A 6,447-nucleotide genomic window follows, 5' to 3' on the forward strand; every position below is an offset into this window, starting at 1 on the left:
TAACCAAAGCGTTGGACCAGTGTTTTTAAATCTTCGCCATTTTCAGACGTGTGGACTTCAATTCCCAGAATTCCCCTTGCTGCCTGGGGAATTCTAGGAGTTGAAGTCCACACTTCTGAAAGTAACCAAGGCTGAGAAACACTGCTTTGGACTATGGTTAGTAAAATTTGCTTGCATGTATTCATCCAACTTTTTCCCAAGAGGTGTCATTTTCAGTGTACTAATGGAAGACTTGAGTATATTATTCTTTTTTAAGAAATTCAAAAATCTATGGAGAACATTTCTGCTGGAACAGTCTGTATACATTTGTTTGTTATGGACATTCATTTTATTCCAAATGGAATACGGTTATACCTCTGCTGCATTCTCACATGAAGATTGTTGTGGACTGCACATCATTTTAATCCTACTTGTTTAATGACTTTTCAACACAATATATTGTCTGTATAATTTACTTTAGGTGCTTTGGATATGTTCACGTCTTTGGTTGGATGAGAATTACATGTATATTACATATCACTTTCTGTAGGAATTTCTGAAACTGCACACTAAACCATCTTTCAGACCTTGCCTTGATTTAGCTTTGTGTTTTATTTTATTTTTTTCAACAAGTCACCATTAGAAATAATATAAAAATTAATGTATTTTGGTATTCAGTGGGGTATTTTTTAAAAATACATTTTAAATGGTGCTGCAATATTATGCTTTTTTATTTTGTCTCACACAGTGGCACATAAAGAAATTTGAGTTTTTTAGTTCCTACAGTTTCTTTTATAAATTGTTATACTTTTGATAATGCCATGTAAATTATTAAATATTTGTAAAACAAACTTGTACCAATAAACCTGTTGTAGTTAGTATTGTATTCCATTATATAATGGTTGTAAATTTCATTGATTAGTACACTGAAAGGATCATTTCACTTAAAAATGTAATTTGCAAAAAAAAAAAAAAAAGATTATAGAGAAAATAAAAACAATTGCAATACAGGAAAAAAATGGTAGCTCTTGAAACAAATGTAAAAAGGTGTTTGGAAAAATAGCTCAGCAAATTCTAGGCTTTGAAATCTTTAAGGCTTTGATTGCAAAGCCATGTGATTATTTCCGCTGCTAAGTGCCATAACATAAAATTTAATAATAAAACTCAAAAAACTCTTTAGGCTGCGTGTGTTGGTTTTTAAAACATTTGTTTTACCAGTAGTGCTCAGGAGAGAACACACCTGCCCACCCCTCACCTCAACACTTTTGATTATTTTGTTGTTTTGCTTTTGTGAGAAGAAAATTGCAATTTCCAAATGGTGCCTCAGCTTTCAGTTTACTGGAAGGGGCCTCCTGAATGAGCACCAGACTGTAATTCATGGGTTTGAAATAGGGAGGGGGGGGTCAATTTGAGCTTCTAAAAATTAAAAGTGGGTGAGTTAGGATAGCAAACCAAAAAAATATCCATCCCTGTTTATGGCTTTTGCAGAGTTGAAATTTCTGTATTAGAACTACAAGGCCATTTAGTTGATTCGCTGAAGGAAAAAATGACCTTATCTCTTGCTTTTGAGAAAAGAGGACATATCTAAGATTTGCCCTTTATTTAGTATCTCAATTCCCATACTTTTGTAAAGAAAAAAAAAATGTTTTCTATTTATTTATTCTTTCATACATGCATAAAGGTAAAGGCTCCCCTCGCACATATGTGCTAGTCGTTCCTGACTCTAGGGTGTGGTGCTCATCTCTGTTTCAAAGCTGAAGAGCCATTGCTATCCAAAGATGTCTCCATGGTCATGTGGCCAGTATGACTAAACGCCAAAGGCGCATAGAACGCTGTTACTTTCCCATCAAAGGTGGTCCCTATTTTTCTACTTGCATTTTTTACGTGCTTTCGAACTGCTAGGTTGGCAGAAGCCGGGACAAGTAACGGAAGCTCACCCCATTGCGCGGCACTAGGGATTTGAACCGCCAAACTGCCGACCTTTCGATCAACAAGCTCAGCGTCTTAGCCTCTGAGCCATCACGTCCCGCATCATGCATGCATGCATGCAAGCAAGCAAGCAAGCAAATTCATATAGCAATCTCTCTTAACATCTAAAAAATTAATACATACAGTGCAAAATAGCAGAAACAATCTATACGTAGTTGAGGCATCCTTATCTGTACCAGCATAAAAGCAAACCGCACATACCAGATCCCAGAGTTTGAAGGAAGATCTAAGTCTTTAGGGTATTGTGAAAGTCCAGGAGGAAGACAGGCAGAAAAGCATGCCCCTTGCCTCTCATCAAATTACGTTCCTCCCAGAAGGGACCTGAAGTATGCCTCAGCTGTGAAATCTGGTGGGATAGGCAAAAGTCTCTATAGGCAAGCATTCCTACAATTACAGTAGTGGCCAAAATTGTGGAAACCTTTTGGGAAAAGTGTATTTTTGAGGTTTGATGGCTAATAACACCACTTTTTTTGAAGTTTCAAGGTAATCATATTCCACTGCTGGAATGGCTTGAGAATAGCCCAGACCGTAACCCAATTGAAAATCTATGGAGCCGACTAAAGAAACTTGTTAGTCAGAAGTGACCCAGCAATAAAACCCAGTTAATAGAAGCAATCATTCAATCTTAGTTTCACATTATAACAGCTGCAGAACTAAAAAACTTGGTTCACTCCATGGGAAGACGTTGTAAGGCTGTAATTCATACTAAAGATTACCCAACTATTAATTGACGTGATAATTTTTGTATATATCATTTTTTTTCTATGTATTTCACTTTTCTTCTTTATACTGTAGCTGCTATTCTAATAGCAAATCCTTCATAAAAGTTATTGCATTACATTCTTGATTAAATTATCTTTCCATTGATATATAATTTTATGGTTCTACTTCAAAAAAAGTGGTGTTATTAGCTAGTTTTAGAAAATACACTTTTCTCAAAAGGTTTCCACAATTTTGGCCACTACTGTAACTTGGGCCTGGACTATGGGGCTATAAAGATGACAACTGACATCTTGAATTGCACCTGGAAACCAGTGTAGCTCATGTAGCAGGGTTTTTTATTTATTTATTTATTTATTTATATGCCGCCCTTCTCCAAAGACTCAGGGCAGCTTACAATGTGATAAGCAATAGCCTTCATACTTTTATATATTTTATACAAAGTCAGCTTATTGCCCCCACAATCTGGGTCCTCATTTTACCTACCTTAGAAAGGATGGAAGGCTGAGTCAACCTTGAGCCTGGTGAGATTTGAACTTGCAGTAATTGCAGGCAGCTGATGTTAATAACAGTGCTTTAGTCTGCTGCGCTACCAGATGTCTGTGATTACACGGGCATCATGTGCTGTGCCCAAAATTCTACAGTGTGCTACATTCAGGAGCAGTTGAAGCACCCAAATGTTTTTCAAGGGCGACATAAGAGCATGTTGAAATAGTCCAGCTCATAGTGCACCTGGGTAGTGATTTAAGCATGTGTGACTTGTAAGTAGTGCCTCCTGATATAGGAATATAATTGACATATCAAATGGATTTAGAATAGAATAGAATTCTTTATTGGCCAAGTGTGATTGGACACACAAGGAATTTGTCTTGGTGCATACCTCTCTGTGTACATAAAAGATGCATTCGTCAAATTTGTGAATTAAGTCTCCTGGCTGTAGTGCTACCTTCTGCTTAAACCACATCCATGAGTCCACAAGGACCCCATATTGCACACCATTCTGTCTGCGGGAATGTTATCCCTCTCAGAGTTTTTTTTTTAAATGGAAGATCACCAGATTGGGGTGTGCATGCACTAAAGCCCACAGCCTCCCAGTTAAGTTTATGGGTGTCTTATCAGATTCCCAGAAGGGAGAGTTTATCAGACTCCCAGAAGGGAGAGATTGCATTTCAGAGGAGGAAGAGACAATGCAGTTTGTGTGAGAGAAAGAGGACGAAGATGGTTCCCTTATGTTTTATGGTGCAAGTAGTCTGTTTTAGTTTGGCAAGATTTCTGCTTATAGGTAAGACATCTGCTTAGAACATGGGTGTCAAACTCACGCCGTCACATGATGTTTCACAATGTTTTTCCCATTTGTGGAGCTGGGGTGGGCTTGGCCTGCGCATGACGCATCTGGCCCATGGGCCACCAGTTTGACACCCCTGGCTTAGAAGAATAGCAAGGTGTCTGTCTTGGTTTTTGGAGCCTGACAGTTTGCCTTGAAGCCTTTTTTCTCCTTCCAGACTCTCACAGCTTCCAGGCCCTGGAAAAGACAGTGTCACTCGAACAGTCTGAGGCAGAGATCTATACCTGAATTTTATCAGCATATTGATGATACTTCACCTGTGCTGATAGACATCTACCAGAGGTTTCCTGTAGATTTTCAATAGAAACTGGGAGAGCACATTGAGGATGAGGTAGGATTTATTACAAACCGACAGCATTAAGCAGCAACAGAGAAAACCCACAGTCATCAAAGTTCCCACAACCAGGCTTCGGGGCTGAGCACAAAGGCTGAAACACAACATAAGAAAAACATGGAGGCTGCTTTCCCCAGGAACAGCTCATCTCCTGTCCTCCACTCTATGTTCCTATGCCTATTTTTAGTTACCAGTTTCGGGGTAGCTGTGAAATGATTAACAAATCCAACCAAGGAATAATTTCGGAGTAGCTACCTTGGCAGTCCTATGTATCCGTTCCCCCCCCCCCCCCCCCCCGTTCCCTTACTTGATCTCAACCAGTGGTGAAATCTGAACTGGTTTACTACTGGTTTGCTGGCTGTGCGTGCGCAGTGCACGCCAAAAAGAGGCATGCAGTATTTATTTATTTATTTATTTATTTATTAAGCTTATATGCCGCCCTCTCTCCGGAAAGGACTCAGGGCGGCTCACAGCAATAAAAACAGATAAAATCAAGATTAAGTATTAAAAACCATTATAACTCCCCTTAAAAATCCCTTCAGTCCAATCCGGCCTGGCGAAATAACCATGTCTTAAGGTCACGGTGGAAAGAGCGCAGATCAGGGGCCACCCGGAGCTCCAGGGGGAGTTGATTCCATAAGGTAGGTGTGCCCACAGAGAAAGCCCATTCCCTAGAAGTCGCCAGATGACACTGCCTGGCCGACGGCACTCCAAGGAGGCCCTCCCTGTGGGAACGCACCGGGCGATGGGGAGCTGTTGCTGGCCACAGATGGTCTGTTAGGTACCCCAGGCCTAGGCCATGTAGGGCTTTATAGGTAATAACCAGCACCTTGAATCTCACCCGGAGGGCAACCGGTAGCCAATGCAGGCCGTGCAGGAGGGGTGTAACGTGAGAGTAGAAGAGCGCGTGAGGGGGTGTGTGATCAGCTGAAAAAATGCTTTTAAAAGTAAAACAAAAAGCCTCTGATGATCGTGTGGCTCAGCTGGGCATGGGGGGATGGCAGGGATTTTTGCTACTGATTCTCCGAACCACCCGCTGCCATCGCTACCGGATTGGGTGATCCGGTTCGAACCGGGAGCATTTCACCCCTGGTCACAATCCTTTAGATATAATCACTATCAGGTATGCAAAGACCAATGTAGGTGAAAGGATTTTTCAGATTTGTTTCCTAGCACTTAGTAATTCTACTAGAGGATAACCCAAAGAATATTCTGTTTAGTAATAGGGGTTGGAGTGAGTGAAGGTGAAGAAACTTAAAAATAGTGTTATGAGGGCATAATCCTACTGCCCAATGAGCAGAAAGTCATGATATACACAACATAAATAACAGCTTTGGGAAATTCTTTTTAAATTGAAACACTCTTTGTTTGTATTATTGAGATGTTTAGTCAACTTGGTGTTCCCTTGGCGGGTTACCAAAGTATGCAGATTGATCAAAGTTCCTTCATCACATTTCTGATAAAGTTTGATAAATAAAGAAGGTCTTGAAACAATGCCCTGAAAAATATCAGTAGATTTTGACTGTAAATTGCTATTCTATTCTATCATTGATGAGCTTGGAGTTCTTACAGAACCAAAATAGGTTTTGTGATTCATTTAAACAAGACTTTAAATTGGTAACTCTACAGGCACAGAGAACAAGATTAAAAGTACCTGCAACGAAAAGATTCATAAAATAGCTGCCAGAGTGGATATGGCTGTTTTCTTAGAAGACAAAGTGAACAAGACTGATTTTTTTTGTATATAGTTTGTATATACATTAATTTAATGTATAAAGACTGAGAATAAGACTGAAAGGAAAACATCCTATCCAAGAACCTGAGTTCTTTTGTACTAAATTTTTGTGAAATAAAGGAGGTAGTCTTCAACTTATATTTATTTAATGATTGTTTGAAGTTACAGTGGGAAAATGGACATCGGTCCTTGCACTTAAGGCTCCTGCAGTGTTATGGCGGTCATGTGATCAAAATTTGGGTGCCTGGTACTCAGCATGTATTTATAAGCCAGGATCAGATAATCATCATTTGGGATCTCCCCAGGGGGCTTCCAACAAGCAAGTCAATGGGAAAACCTGGATTT

This window comes from Pituophis catenifer, unplaced genomic scaffold, assembly GCF_029215685.1.
Source record: "Pituophis catenifer annectens isolate HBS135680 unplaced genomic scaffold, rPitCat1.0.hap2 SCAF_4, whole genome shotgun sequence".
Classification (NCBI taxonomy): Eukaryota; Metazoa; Chordata; class Lepidosauria; order Squamata; family Colubridae; genus Pituophis; species Pituophis catenifer.